General features: G+C 36.1%; 1 long non-coding RNA gene across 2 annotated transcripts in view; it reads right to left on the bottom strand.

The window, feature by feature from the left end:
• Window positions 1–3,683: 3,683 nt before the first annotated feature.
• The window catches only part of LOC141517881 (uncharacterized), a 29,854-nt gene continuing 19,226 nt past the window's right edge, over window positions 3,684–14,311 (bottom strand). For both annotated transcript variants that reach the window (XR_012477021.1, XR_012477022.1), the window contains exons 2-3: window positions 7,540–7,669; window positions 3,684–7,270 (exon numbers count right to left, since the gene is read on the bottom strand). This is a non-coding gene — a long non-coding RNA (uncharacterized LOC141517881). The remainder of the gene's footprint in view (window positions 7,271–7,539; window positions 7,670–14,311) is intronic.

Below are 14,311 nucleotides of genomic sequence, written 5' to 3'. Positions count from 1 at the left end.
GTCATTTAGATACTTGTACCCAAATTACATTTGAGATTATGGGGAATGTTAAAGGTGAACAATTGATGATTTAAGGGCAGGTAAGCAGTAATCATGTTTAGTTTTAGTTGATGTATCTTATCTGAATGTTTCAGTTTGACATAGGAGTGACCCTGGGTTATTTAAAGGACTCTAGCAAAAAAATTAAAATTTTTTCTCACATTTAATGCTCACACCAGTGTGAAATGAGTATAATAGGCATGATTATCCCCAATTTACAGAGGAAGAAAGAGAATCCCAAAGAGTTTAGTTGTTTTGTCATTGTCACACAGTGCATAGAAATCAGAGGCAAAATGCATATACTAAGAATGCAGAGATTCCCTTGAGAGATACCACCGTAACTTTTTGTTGTTTTTAATCTTGGTACTGATAAGATGGTGCTTAGTTCAAACTCATTTGTAGTCCTCATTCAAACTCATTCAAAGTCTTTAATTTCATTAACATTACGATGAAGTCAATTGATTTAGTCATTCAATGGACATAAATGGACTTTTGAACACTACTCTAAAAATCTATCTTTCCCTGTTCCAGTCTTTTCCCCTTCTTCATGGTATCTCCTTTTTGTTGTCTTTTTAGTTGTATCTGACTCACTGCGACCCCATTTGAGTTTTCTCTACCAATAAAACTTTAGTCAGATATGACTTTAAAAGAAAACTGAGAAAGATACTGGAGTGGTTTACCATTCCCTTTTTCAGTTCATTTTACAGATTAAGAAACTGAGACAAAAGGGGTTATGTGACTTGCCCAGCGTCACACAGTCAATATGTGTTGAGATCATTTTTGAATTCAGGCTTCATGATTCCAGATCCCGTATTCTATTCACTGTGCCACTTAGCTATGTCTTTTACCTGCTACCTTAGGATATTACAATTAATTTTTTCCTTCTTTCTATTCTTATAGTTTTAACAACCTTGAAGCATTTTCTCCCTATTACATGACTGGACAAGAGAAATTATCATTTAAAAAATTTATAACCCTTTTTCTTGATCACATATGCATGTGGTACTTTCAAAAGAGTTTTAATATGACACTACTCATCATGGAAGCCCCTGCTCCAGCTCAGGCATGTTTCTAAATGGATAAATAAGCACCAATAATAAAAAATCATCGTTTGATATTTTGAAGCCTTTCATTTGGAGATTTCATGGCAAGTTCATGCATTATAAGCCATAAAAAGGGATATTCTATTTTATAAACCACTAGGGTTATTGGTGTGCCCAGAGTCAGAAAGAAAATCAAGTATGAATAGAGGGAAGAAACAATCTCCAAAGTTTTTGTTATGATAGCATCCCTAAGTCAAATAGCTATTTGGAAAATACTTTTTTTTATTTCTAACATTCTTCAAAAACTAGCACAAAATCTATTTTGCTTGCTTTTTTTGGAATGGAGATGCTAGTCTCCATCTATATGGAGAAAAGAATCTGTTGCTATTGTTATTCAGTTATGTCCAACTTTGTGATCCCATTTGGGATTCTCTTGGCAAAGATTCTGGAGTGGTTTGCTGTTTCCTTCTCCAGCTAATTTTACAGATGAGGAAACTGAGGCAAACAAGGTTAAGTGACTTGCCCAGGGTCACACAACTAGTACGTGTCTGAGGTTGGATTTGAACTCAGGTATATTAGTCTTACTAACTCTAGACCCAATGCTCTATTCACTATACTCCCTGAAAATACAAGTTTATATTTTCTCAGGGCAGGCTGTAATAACAAAGATAACTTAAGCTCTGACTTAGGTAGAAAGGAATAGAGGCTTCTCCTTCAGTATTCTGAGCACTTCCCTCATGCAAAGCCTCGTGTCCAGGATTTGTTTTTTGATCCTTTGATTGTTTTGGTTTTGGTTTTTTGGAAGAAGAGGGTATGAAGGGTGAAACAAGATAGCAAGGTGAAGTGGGGGAGGATTACAAAGATGATGAAGTACGTATTATAGTATACTATGTGTGTATGTAGTGGGTAGAGTACTGGACTTGGAATCAGAAAACATGAATTCAAATGCAACTGCTGTTCTTTTTCTGTTACCCTTAAACTTTCTGTGCCTCAGTTCTCTCATGGGTAAAATGTAGATAAAAATAACTGTATAACCCATCACTTAGGTTTTCAGAAAGGTTCTAATGAAATAACCTATGTTGCTTTATTTTTAAAGAAGATCAAATTCAACCACAAGTCAAGACATAACCCTTGAAATGATGTATGTAAAGCTAATATCAATGCCAGTTATTATTACGCATGACACGTAGTCTCCGCCCTTAAGAAGTTTAGCCAACAATCCAGAACAAGGTGAGGAGACTGGGTTAATAAAATTTCAGTCAAATGCTCCTACTGAAAAACCAAACAGTCCAGGTCAAGCAAAACATAAGTGATGGCTCTCAGACTCCCAGGTCCGACTATGAATCCCTGCAGTCCAACTCTCCCATGGGTGTTATCCCTTCCCCAGTCAGAATGTGACCATTTTTGGAAACAAGAACTCTCTGGTCCTTGTATCCTCAGTGTTTAGTTAGACAAATAGTAAACTACATGGCACAATGAATAACCTGTGTTCAAATCCTGCCTCAGATAGTTACTAGCTGGGTAACCTTGAGCAAGTCACTTAAACTCTCTCAACTTCAGTTTCTTCCTCTGTAAAATGGTGATTAATACTAGTACCTACTTCCCAGGGTTGTTCTTGTGAGGATGAAATGAGATAATGTTTGTAAAGTACTTTGCAAAATTTAAAGAGCTCTATAAATGCTAGATATTATTATAAGAGTGGGAACATCAACTAGGCATTTATTAAATCCTGTTTGAGACCAATATTCAATAATAGACTCTTCTTTACTATCTCAAAATTGATTAAAGAATGAAGAGAGTATAAGATCCTATTACCAAAAAAAAAGTCCACTACAAGTTATTCTTTTTATAACAAAATGTCTCCTATTCACATATTGAGATCATTCACAATTCCTTAGATAATTTAAACCTCTTCACTGACCCTCTGATAACAAATCTCAATTTAGGAATAAAGCAGGGAGATTTCTGGTTGATAAAAGATGTTCATAATTGTGATAATTAAAATCCAACCCAGAATACAGATTAAGGATGGTTTCCTGAGGATGTTAAGGGTATTCAGATACTCTGTGGCTAATATCACATTGATTTGTTGTTTGTTCATTATTGCAGTTGTACCTAATTCTTCTTGACCCTATTTAGGATTTTCTTGGGTAAAATATTGGAGTAATTTGCCATTTCTTTCTCCAGCTTATTTTACAGTTGAGGAAACTGAGGTATCCAGGGTTAAGAGGCTTGCCCAGCATCACATATCTAATAAGTGTCTGAGATTGGAATGAAACTCAAGTCTTCCTGACTCCAAACCCAATGTTCCCTCCACTGTGCCACCTCCTGCCCCAACTCATTGATTACAGATCTGTAATCACTCAAAAGAATTAACTTTGCCGGGGCGGCTAGGTGGCGTAGTGGATAAAGCACCAGCCTTGGAGTCAGGAGTACCTGGGTTCAAATCCGGTCTCAGACACTTAATAATTACCTAGCTGGGTGTCCTTGGGCAAGCCACTTAGCCCCATTTGCCTTCCAAACACCTAAAAAAAAAATATATATATATATATATATGAAAGAATTAACCTTGCCTATCCAAATAGGAAAGTCCAAATGGATAAAGAATATCTATTGCCCATATTTCAACAAACATCTGAGTAGTCACCCTAGGATTTAACTGATGTTAAGAGACCTTTTGTTTTCTTGAGTGGCCCTATTTTCCAGAGATGAAACCTCTCTGAGCTAACTTAATAGTGAATTTTATGTATGAACTCTTTTAAACTCTTGATGTCTTAAAATCAAGTCAGCTACAATCCTGATTCTGGCCAACATAACCCAAATAACAATTTGTACAACTGGGACCCTCGTTAAAAGAAAATCCATCCTATTTTCATAATCTAGCAGTTCCCAGGGGAAAAGAATGCAGGTTTTCCCATCCTACTTATTCATGTTCCTCCTCCCTTTCTTTCATCTTTCCTTTCCCTTTTAGAAGGGGTTTAATACTTTCCACATCCCTACTTCTCCCTTTCACCTCCCATACCACTCCCATTTGGGATTACTTTCTACTGTTCTTCAGCTTGTTATAATTTATACATATGCAAGCTTCTGCTTGAGTTATAAACTTCTTTGTACTTTGTGTAGGAGTTTCACAAACATATTTATTTCTCTTATAATAAATCCAGTTGCAATACATATCAGATGGGCTTGTGATTTTTTTTTTTGATAAAACTAACAAATATGGTAAGTGGACCTAAGGTTAGAAAAGGATGCTAGGGCAGCTAGGTGGCATAGTGGATAAAGTACTGGCCCTGGAGTCAGGAGTACCTGGGTTCAAATACAGTCTCAGACACTTAATAATTACCTAGCTGTGTGGCCTTGGGCAAGCCACTTAACCCCATTTGCGTTGCAAAAAAAAACCCTAAAAAAAAAAAAGAAAAGGATGCTAGGATCTTAAGGGATCTCAGAAACCATCTAATCCAATCTTCTCATTTTACAGATGAGGAACTGAGACCCAGAGAAGTTAAACAACTTGTCCAAGGTCACACAGTTATTAGGTAAGAGTTAGGATTTAAACTCAAATCATTTGACTCCAAATTCAGCATTCTTTCCACTCAACCATACTGAAAAGAGCAGGTAAGATTAATTTTAGGAAATGATAAACCACTTTAATGACCCCAAACTCTCTAATACAGCAAAAGTCCATTTTTTCAATAAAAAATATTTTACTGTGTACAGGTATGCTGTGCATATAAGTTTATGATAGTGAGCCTGGAACACCACTGACTCTAAAGAACTAAAGATGTGTATTATGTGCAAAGAGCAATGCAAAGGGGTATGGTGGGTACATGAAAGTTGGCACATATAACTCATGACAAAGATCAGGAATAAAACTATCATGAAGGAATTAAACAACCTAAAGGGAATAAGGGTTTGTCAGTATGTTAGAGTAAGGAATGGACAGTTAACATCACTGGTTTCCTTGAGACTTCAGGAGAAATTGAGACAAGCCTACAGTATGCTACGTGAACTTCTGGTGAGGAATCTTTGAGAGGATATGAACAAATCTAATGGAATGACAAAGCATGAAAGCCCAAATTGATTAGATCACAGATCCATATGATATAGGACTCAGCCATCCGAATTAGCCCTCTCATTTGGAACTTTGATCAATCATTCTCAATGAGATTAACAGGGGACAAGTGTCCAGTTGAGAGGTAAGCCCACAGCCATTGATAACAATAACCAATAACAACAACTAACTTTTATAGAGATCTTTAAAGTTTTCAAATTGTTTTGCAGACATTGTCTTATTTGATCCTCAGGACAATTCTGTAAAGTGATATGATCCCCATTTTATAGGATGAAGAAACTGAGGCAGACAGAGGTTAAGTAATTTGACAAAGGTCATTCTGGCTTTATGTCTGAGGCAGGATTGACTCCAAAATCAAGGAAGGGATTCCAATTACTTCTACATATAGTTCTTTATCAAGGTAAGAAATTAAAAGTCCACACAGTTTTCACTCTTTAACCATACTTAGATTTACTTTTGGTGACCTCCTCTACAACTGAATTTATTAATACTAATAATTTCATGAAGAGGCAGGTCTTAGGTAGTGACCATCCTCAGAGACAAGAAAATCTAAATTCAAATCCTGCCAGATGGAATAGCTTTGTGGGTATGTGCAAATCATCTAACCTTACAATGTCCCAACACTCAAAGACTGAGTTATAAGCCATTTAGGATCAGCCTTAGTGGGTACAGTTTCCACACAAGAAATTCCCTATACCATAAAAATACATACTAGTGTCAATAATATTAAGTTTTCAAAACCCTTTTCCTTGGGGCAGCTAGGTGGCATAATGGATAGAGCACTGGCCCTGGAGTCAGGAGGACCTGAGTTTATATCTGGCCTCAGACATTTAATAATAACCTAGTTGTGTGACCTTTGGCAAGTTACTTAACCCCCGTTGCCTTACAAAAATCAAAAAAACCCTTTGCTTGATGATACACTCTGTTTCATGTTTGTTTTTATTTCCCCCAAAAAAGCACAAATATTTTTGTCTCCATTTTAAAAAGCGTTAAAACTTAGAACAGAGAACTAATTGCATGACTTTTTCAGTGTTCGTATAAGAACTAGTATTTGAGTATCCTAATAGTCAATTCAGTGTTCTTGCTGTCAGATTATGGTGCCACCCCTTGTTCCAGGAAAATTACCAAACCACAGTGAGCTGCATGTCAACTCAAGGGAAAACAAAGCAAATATCATTAGGAGAATGTTCCAAGACATGCTGGCACTAAAAAGTTTTTGATTATCCTGGACCTGACCTGTTTTAGTCTAAGCCATTCCAAATACCACCAGCTTGTTAGACAATTATTTAGCACTACAGCTATGCCAATTTGAATACATTTGGCCCCCACAAATGGATTTTTTTCCCCTGAGTGTTCAGGTTTCATTTTACTGATCAAACTTATGAATGTATTATTTCATTTTTAAAAATTTTTTCATTAATTTTTTTTCCTCATTTTTCTCTTTGGTAATGCTCTAAGATTGACAAGGCACCTGAATGGCTTTGGGACTCATATTGTAAAAGCCTCTAGTGATAATGCCACCCAGTGATTCAGCTATGCATTAACTTATTGCATATAAATTTAGGAGTTTAACATCATGCTCTATGAAATGTAGATGGTTTTTCTCCCTCGGGCTTCTCTTCTAGTAGTGTCATGTCTGTGAACATCCTCTGCTTATACTTAACTTAGCAAGTTAGAAAACCATATGTAAGATTGGTTTGATTTTGTTTTTGTCTGGGCTTTTGATTTCATTTTTGTCAAGAACTTTCAATGAGGGAACTCTATCTACAAATGTAGATAGGCAACTGTTCTGCAAATTAAAGTCTTGCAGAATTGCCTGGGCCACTGAAAATTAAGGGAGTTGTCCATGAACATACAGTCATTCAGTGTAAGTCTGAGAGGGGACTTAAACCCCAGTCTTCATGACTCCAAAGCTGACTACATTGTAGCATACTTCTTCTATTAGACCAGATGATCAAAACTCTAAGGTTGAAATATTTTCTTCAACAATAAGTCAACATAATTAATTTTTTGCTTCAGATCCCAGGGGACAGCCTCTTTTTCACAAATAGATATAAGTATTAAACTCAATCCTGGATAGGACATTTCTGGAGTACTGTGTTCCATTGTGAATGTCCTGTATAAATGGAAGTAATATTCAGTGGAAATTATCTTGAAATTGCTATTATTATACCATAAAACTGTTTAAACTGGAGAAGAAAAGATCAGAGGGAAACAAGGAGAGTGAAATGAAAGTTTTCTTTAAGTATATAAAAAGCTCACATGGGAGAAGAGGGAAGAATTAGGAGCAATATAAAGATATTAAAAAATAGACATTAAATTTAAAAGGAAACTTCATAACTATTAAAGCTATGCCAAAGGGAAAGAAAAAGGAAATAGTTCAACCTTGGGAAGTCGTGAATTCTCCATCACTAGACATGTTCAAACAAGCTGGATCAAACTTGTCATGGAGGTCAAAAAGATTTCTCTGCAGATATAAGTAGAATTTCATGATCTCTGACATCCCTTGAAGATTCTGTGAACAAAGATGATCAGACAAAAAAGAGTAAGGAAAAGCCCTATTTTTCTTTAGGACCAAAAATTAGATGACAGACAACACCAATCTAGTAGCAGTTTGTTATTTTGGTTATTTTAATCTCTTGCTGCATAGAGGTTTCTTACTGTAACCTCATTTTTGAAAGTCTGATAAAATGTTTGATTATTTTGTTGTGGGTTTTTTCCTGGCAAGAGTCTGGAGGGAAAAAAACATCTTTTTTGCCCATCAGTTAAGGAATGGTTAACCAAATTGTGATACATCCATGTAATGGAATTTTACATATGTATTACATATATATATATTTTACACATATTTTATATATATTTGTGTGTAATCAAAACAGAGACACGTAGAAAGTTACACGAACTAATGCAGAATGAAGTGTGTATATATATATATATAAATATGTGTGTGTGTGTGTGTATGATGCTTTATAAATCCTAACTATTGTTTCCATATATCATTTGCATGTTTTGCTTCAACCAGATTCAGTGGATTTTGTTGCTGTGAGAATGAGTCAACAAGGGAAAGGAAGATAGGCAAAGCTCACCAATTTCTCAACTACCCATTTTCCAAACAGGCTTAGGGTTAGAATGTTAGAAAAGCTACCCCCTGGTAGAGTTTGCCTTTCCTACTTTGGTCAAAGAAGGTAAGATACTAAATGAGATAAGATCATTTGTAATTGACTGCTATTGTTTTTGAAAATATCCTGGCATCCCTTTCCTTTCCAATGAAATATTGTCAACCACTGGGTTAGCATGCAATAAAAATTATTTGAATTGTTTTTTCTAAACTTTTCTTCTTTCCTTCAGAGAAAATGAGTATAAATTTTCCAGTCTTGTCTTTCTTTCCAAGTCTCCCTTTCTTTGAGTTGCTATTTCCAAATAGGACTATTCAGTATTCACAGTGTTATTATTCCTAGAGGAGTATACCTTAGTATCATCCAACCACATAACTGCCATGCTAATTTTCCAAAAGCATTATAGAGTATTTTTAATAATGCAATTGCCAAATGGTCTCTACATAATCACTTGTATGTATATAAGCTTTCATTATGCATGACAAATGCCTAATGATATGTGAAAACTAACTCAGGCACACTCCCCAAAACACTCTTCTCCTCTATCATGCATTGGACTAGACTAGGCTTGGCCTCAGGAAAATGAATCTAAACATATTCATTATGTGACACCACCCATAAAAAGTAGTTTGAAAAGTAGCTCTCAAAGTATAATTAAGTTTGTAAAATGCTTCTTTCATGTGTGAGAAATGTTGCATTTTGATAGCCAGTAAAATATAATAAAATAAATCACATTATAATTTTCTTTTAAGTCAACACATTTTCTTAAAGTTTTACCATTACTTTTTTCTATTTTTTCTTATTTATTTATTTTCAAATTACATGCTACTATTACTTTTTGAGGGAGGGAAAGGGGAGACATGAAATAATAAGAAAGGTCCCTCAGATTTTGACCTCCCAATACACTCGCTCCCTGCAGAAAATAAGAGTCAATTGTTCAACCATCGAGTATTTATAAGGATTTACTGTGTGCCAGTAATTATAATAAGTGTTGGGTATATGCAAAAAGAAAGGTCCTCTAAGGGCTAGTATTCAAATATGAGACAATGCAAATGACTATATTCAAACAAATTATGCACAATATAAATTGAAGGTGATCTCAGAAGGCACTAATAGTGTGTGTATGTGTGCGTATGTGTGTGTACGTCTCTACATATGTGTAAGAGGCAACTAGACAAACCAATGGAGAGATGGAGAGATGAAAAGTGAGTTTGGCTTCAGTGAATATTACCTCTAAGGTTTTACATTATAAAAATATATTATAACAAAGTGAATGAGGAACATTCATCAAAGTTTTACAATATGCTTCTGTTTAGACATCTATTTCCAAAGTTAATTTCTACTTCCAAAAGAGATTTCTAAAATTTAAAGGCCTCTGTGTTGATTTACTCTATAGCATATGAAAGTATGTTTACATATTTAACATATTTCATAAAAAATATATGACAAATTTTGATAAATTTCACCAGCAAGCATAGCACTGGAAACAGAATTTCCTCATATTAAAATTCCTAGTCCAGATAAAAGCTGGTACTAAAAATATATATCTTGGGGAATAAAGGGCCAATAACTTATCAGGGATGCCTAAAAGAGGCCTTTAGTGCTAAAATTCAGTGAAAACTGTTTATAGAAGTAGTAGTAGTAGTAGTAGTAGTAGTAGTAGTAGTAGTAGTAGTAATATATGTTAATAAATTATATATATCAATAGCAATGTTAATATATTATATATATATCAATAGCAAAAATATCAATATTTTAGCATTTTAAGGTTTGCAGGGCACTTTTCAAATATTATCCTTTTTTTTAATCTTCAAATAATGTAGGCAGTTAAGTAGAATGATTATTCCTGTTTTTACTGATGAGGAAACCAAAGCAAATAAAGGTTTGAGGAATTTGTTTCAGAGTTACAGAACTAGGAAACATCTTAAGGTTGGATTTAAATTCAGGACTTTTTTTTAAGATTTTATTTATTTTGAGTTTTACAATTTTCCCCTAATCTTACTTCCCTCCCCCCCCCCACAGAAGGCAATTTGCCAGTCTTTACATTGTTTCCATGGTATACAGTGATCCAAATTGAATGTGATGAGAGAGAAATCATCTCCTTAAGGAAGAAACATAAAGTATAAGAGATAGCAAGATCAGACAATAAGATATCAGGGTTTTTTTCCTAAATTAAAGGTAATAGTCCTTGGTCTTTGTTCAAACTCCACTGTTCTTTCTCTGGATACAGATGGTATTCTCCATTGCAGAGAGCCCCAAATTGTCCCTGGTTGTTGCACTGATGGCATGAGTGAGTCCATCAAGGTTGATCATTGCCCCCATGTTGCTGTTAGTGTTTTGCCTGGTTCTGCTCATCTCACTCAGCATCAGTTCATGCAAATCCCTCTAGGCTTCTCTGAATTCCTGTCCCTCCTGGTTTCTAGTAGAACGATAGTGTTCCATGATATACATATGCCACCGTTTGTTAAGCCATTCCCCCAAATGAAGGACATTTACTTGATTTCCAATAAATTCAGGATTTTTTGACTCAGCTCCATTACTCTATCCACTGGGCAACCTAGTTGTGAAACAAAGTTTCACAGGAATGGAATATCTTTGAAATGTAGTACAGTTATCACTCTATATGTTCAGAAGTATATATTTATTTGACAATTTCTTTGGAGAAGTTAACAACTTGTTAGTTTGCTTTCTTTGGAAGGGCAACATTCCAGTCCATTGAAATAGTTTTGAGGAATTTGGCTTTTGCAAAAGGGTCAGATAAACCAATGATGCTAAAAGCAATTCCCATGCTCAAATCTGGCCTCAGATACATAATATCTGTGTGACCCTGGGAAAATCACATCCTCTATCCTGCTTCAGTTTCCTCTACTTTAAGGTGAGGATAATACTAGCCTCTACCTCTCAAGGTTATTATGAGGATCAAATGATGCAATATTTGTAAAAACAACACTTAGTATAGTGCCTGCCACATAGTAGGTTCTTAATAAATGTGTTTTCTTCCTTCATGCTTTCCTTCCTTTCTTGGTGAATGAACCAAATTAATTCTACACTATCCTATACCTTTGACCCCTTGTTGTATCATTGATTACCCTTACACAGCATTAACCACTGTCTGCCTCCCTCTCTCCTTTTCACATGGTGCTGAATGGAACCAAAGGAAATCACAAGCCATGCTAAGTAACCCCAATACAAATGTATTATATAATCTCACCTGGGACCTCATTGCAGCAAGGCAAACATTCTATTCATTTCTAAGTGATTTGTTATCACTCTCCTCAGAGGCTTTTAATTTTTTTTTTTTACTTCTTGTTAAATGTTCATGGAAACCTCTTCTTCATTCTTCTCAGCTAAAAATATCATCTCATACATCATAAACACTATTCTTCAAAAGCTCCCTCTTATTATCCCCTATCATTTTGAGATCTTACACCACTGTCTTCTCCATTACACCAGACTCAAATCAAAGAAGACCCTTCTTCTAACAAAGGCAAACCCTTCTACACATGCACTTGATCCCATCCTCCAAATTTCTCCATCAAACTACTCTCATTCATCTCCATTCTCTTTTATCTTTTTTTTAAAATTTATTTAAGGCAACGGGGTTAAGTGACTCATGCAAGGTCACACAGCTAGGCAATTATTAAGTGGCTGAGTCAGATACTCCTGACTCAAGGGCCAGTGCTCTCTCCACTGTGCCACCTAGCTACCCCCATTCTCTATTATCTTCAACTTTTTCCTATTACAAGGCAGAGCCAAGATGGGGGGTATAGAGCCAAGATGGTGGCATGAAGGCAGCATTTCCCAGGAACTCCTTCCCCGCCAAACTCCAAAACAAATGAGGACTCTAGCCAAAATTTAGAGGGGCAGACCCCACAGAAAGATTGAGTGATACATTTTCCCAGCCAAGATAACTTAGAAGTTCCACAGAAAAGGTGTGTTTCACCAGGACTGGGGATTGGAAAAAAAGCCACAGCCGCAGCTAAGCACAGTCCAGCCCAGCCCAGAGATCACCTGCAATTGCTTTAAGGGGCAAAGAGAGAACTCTGCTACACCAGAATGAGTGTGGAGTGAGGAGCACTGGCTGCAGAATCTGCAACGAGAATATGGAGAAAGCAGCCTGCACCAGAGACAGTAAGGGAAGTCTGTAGAGATTTCCCTGCTCTCCCTAGGGGTAGGACTCTGCTGTGAGCCTACACTCAGATCCAGGTTGCAGTTTGGGCTTCCATACTAAGTAGACAAGCTGGATCCCTCCTTATAGCTTCAGGACAGAGGGAAGTATGGGGCCATCTACATATCAAAGCACAGACAAGAGAGCATAAGACCTTGGAGGAATAAGGTCCCAGTGGGGTGTCCCCCCCAAAAAAACCCCAAAGCCTTGGAAGTGCTGTAAATTAGTCTTGGACTAAGGAAATGAGTAAACAACAGAAAAAGAAGAATCTGACCATAGAGAATTACTTTGGTCCCATGGAAGATCAAAACACATACTTAGATGATGACAAAATCAAAGTTTCCATATCCAAAACCTCCAAGAGAAATAGAAAATGCGCTCAGACTATGGATGAGCTCAAAAAAGACTTTGAAAAACAATTAAGGGAGATGGAGGAAAAATTGGGAGAAGAAATGAAAACGATGCAGAAAAATCATGAAAACCAAATCAAAAGCTTGGTAAAAGATATGCAAAAAAATACTGAAGAAAATAATATGTTAAAAACTAGTTTAGGCCTAATGGAAAAAAGCAAAACAAAAAGCAAATGAGGAGAAGAATGCCTTAAAAAGCAGAATTGGCCAGCTGGAAAAGGAGATTAAAAAAAAGTTCTGTGAAGAAAATAACTCCTTCAAATGCAGAATGGAACTAAAGGAAGCTGATGACTTTGCAAGAAACCAGGAAGAAATTAAACTCTTCCAAAAAAGCCAAAAATTAAAATAAAATGTGAAATATCTCATTAGAAAAACAACCAACCTCAAAAACAGATCCAGAAGAAATAATTTAAAAATTATTTCAGGAGAAGAGCCTAGACTTCATTTTTCAAGAAATAATACAGCAAAACTTCCCTGAGATCCTAGAAGCAGAGGGTAAAATAGAAATTGAGAGAATTCACCAGTCACCTCCTGAAAGAGATCCCAAAAGAAAAACTTCCAGGAATATTATAGCCATATTCCAAAACTCCCAAATCAAAGAGAAAATTCTAAAAGCTGCCAGATACAAACAATTCAACTACCAAGGCGCCATAGTCAGGATTACACAGGATCTGGCTGCACCTACATTAAAGGCTCATAGGGATTGGAATATGATATTCCAGAAGGCAAAAGATCTTGGTTTACAACCGAGAATAAACTACCCAGAAAAACTGAACATCTTCTTTCATGGGGAAAAGATGGACTTTCAATGAAACGGGACTTTCAAACTTTCCTATTGAAACAACCAAAGCTGAACAGAAAGTTTGATCTCCAAGTACAGGACTCTGGTGAACCATAGAGGGAGTGGAAGAGAAGGACTAACTATGAGGAACTTAATGATATTGAACTGTTTGTATTCCTGCATGGGAAGAAGATATTGATGACTCATATGAACTTTCTCATTTATAAGAGCTGTTAGAAGGAGCATATATAGACAAGACATAGGAAGGAGTAGAATATAATGGTATAATATAGTAAAAAGATGGAGTCAATGGGTGATAAAGGAAAGTGCTGGGAGGAAGAGAAAGGAGATGAAGAAGTTAAGAAATTTCACATAAGAGTCAAGAAAAAGCTTTTTTTCAATGGAGTGGAAAGGGGGAAGGCAAGGGAGGAATGAGTGAGCCTTCATTCTCATCAGCAATGGTTCAGAGAGGAAATAACGTACACACTTAATAGGGTGAGGAAATCTATCTCACCTTAGAGAAAAATGAGAAGAAAGGGATGGGATAAGGTGGAATGGGGGGAGGGAAGGGGGGAATAGATGATAGAAGAGAGGGAAGATCAAGAGAGGGGGTACTCAGATTCAACACACTTTTGGACAGGGCCAGGATAAAAGGAGAGAAAGAGAATAGAATAAATGATAG

This window comes from Macrotis lagotis, chromosome 3 (assembly GCF_037893015.1).
Source record: "Macrotis lagotis isolate mMagLag1 chromosome 3, bilby.v1.9.chrom.fasta, whole genome shotgun sequence".
NCBI classification, from domain to species: domain Eukaryota; kingdom Metazoa; phylum Chordata; class Mammalia; order Peramelemorphia; family Peramelidae; genus Macrotis; species Macrotis lagotis.
The sequence above is the reverse complement of the archived record's forward strand: the minus strand, read 5'-3'. Positions and strand labels throughout refer to the sequence as shown.